Source organism: Canis lupus, chromosome 16, assembly GCF_048164855.1.
Source record: "Canis lupus baileyi chromosome 16, mCanLup2.hap1, whole genome shotgun sequence".
Classification (NCBI taxonomy): Eukaryota; Metazoa; Chordata; class Mammalia; order Carnivora; family Canidae; genus Canis; species Canis lupus.
Window position 1 is genome coordinate 29,164,628 of NC_132853.1, and position 1,946 is coordinate 29,166,573.

General features: G+C 45.2%; 1 pseudogene; it reads right to left on the reverse strand.

Moving 5' to 3' along the window:
* Positions 1-864: 864 nt before the first annotated feature.
* LOC140607690 (U4 spliceosomal RNA) lies at positions 865-1,019 on the reverse strand (annotated as a pseudogene).
* Positions 1,020-1,946: the final 927 nt, after the last annotated feature.

Consider the following 1,946-nt stretch of genomic DNA (forward strand, 5'->3'; position numbering starts at 1 on the left):
AAGAGTAAAACCAAAGGAAAGTGAGCTAACAGGGTCAGAGCAACTCTTCTTCCCAAGCCTTCAACTTGGGCTAACCTCTTTCTCTGGCCAGTGTAGAAGACGATACTGGTGCTCTACCCTTGGGGACATTTCTGAGGGGCAACCTACAGTCCCCTGTGGGGTCAGGCGGGAGCACCCCCCGCAGAGCCGGCTCTGCACTCCAGCCTTGCAGAGCCTCCTCCCCTGTCCTGGCCTACCTCGTCCTCTCCCTGTCTGACCCTCCTACTCTCCTAGATTCCTATCAGTCCCCCTGGGAGCACTTCTTTAAATAAATTACTTGCCCATACATCCTCATCTTAAGATCTGCTTCCTGGGAACCTGACCTAAGACATTTAGTCTCAGGAGCATGGGAGAGAAGGCTGCAGCTGTGGTTGGTGCCAGCCAGGGCCCCAGGAGGACTTTCCTGTAGTGTTGCCAGATTTAGCAAATAAAAGTTTAAATTTCAGGGACGCCTGGGTGGCTCAGTCGTTGAGCATCTGCCTTTGGCTCAGGTCATGATCCCGCATTGGGCTCCCTGGTGGGGGGGGTGGGGGGCTTGCTTCTCCCTCTATGTCTCTGCCTCTCTCTCTGTGTCTCTCATGAATAAATAAATAAAATCTTTTAAAAAAAAAGCTTAAATTTCAGAAGAACAGGATGCCCAGTTAATTTGAATTTCAGATAAACAATAAATAAGTTTTTAGGATAAGTATGCCCTGTGCAATATCTTCATTGTTTATCTGAAATTCAAATTTAACTGGGCATTCTATCTTTTATATGGTAATCTTAGAAAGGACCTTACATACTTTTGCCTTCATGGGCCTCTTCATTTATGGAAAATTAAAAAAAAATTTATTTATGCCTGCATGAATTTAAAGATGAATAAAATTCAGACTGGGTTCATTATCATATATTCATTATTATTTCTTTAAAATATTTTCAATTAGCAATAATCGCGCCTCGGATAAACCTCATTGGCTACGATACTGCCACTGCGCAAAGCTCTTTAAAATATTTTATTTAGGGATCCCTGGGTGGCGCAGCGGTTTAGCGCCTGCCTTTGGCCCAGGGCGCAATCCTGGAGACCCGGGATCGAATCCCACGTCGGGCTCCCGGTGCATGGAGCCTGCTTCTCCCTCTGCCTGTGTCTCTGCCTCTCTCTCTCTCTCTCTGTGACTATCATAAATAAATAAAAATTTAAAAATAAATAAAATAAAATATTTTATTTATTTGTTCATGAGAGACACAGAGAGAGATGCAGAGACACAGGCAGAGGGAGAAGCAGGCTCCCTGCGGGGACCGCAATGCAGGACTTGATTCCAGGACCCTGGGATCATGCCCTGAGCTGAAGGCAGATGCTCAAACACTGAGCCACCCAGGTGCCCCATTCATTATTATTATTATTTTTAAAAGATTTTATTTATTTATTCATGAGAGACATAGAGAGAGAGAGAGGCAGAGACACAGGCAGAGGGAGAAGCAGGCTCCACGCTGGGAGCCCGTTGTGGGACTCAATCCTGGGTCTCTAGGATCATGCCCTGGGCTGAAGGTGGAGCTAAACCGCTGAGCCACCAGGGCTGCCCCATTTTTATTATTATACTCATTTTTTTCCTACTTTAAAATAAATTAAAACATGTTATTCGGCCCCTAAAAGTATCATGGGCTCCAGGCACTATACATATGAGGCCTAATGGAAAAGTCATCCTGTTACCAGCTTAGGAAGAGTCTTGAGTGCCATGATTGGACTTCTCTTTATCAGCCATTGTTCAAATAAGAACTCTGTGATTAGACTGTGTTCCAGAAAGCTAGCCCTAGTTGAAAGTGTGAAGAAGAGACCAACGAATGGAATTTTTGGGTGGGGAGAAGATGGTCACCATGATTGAGGTGGGACACTATTAGGACCTCAACAAGAACAGCTGGCAAAGGGTTGC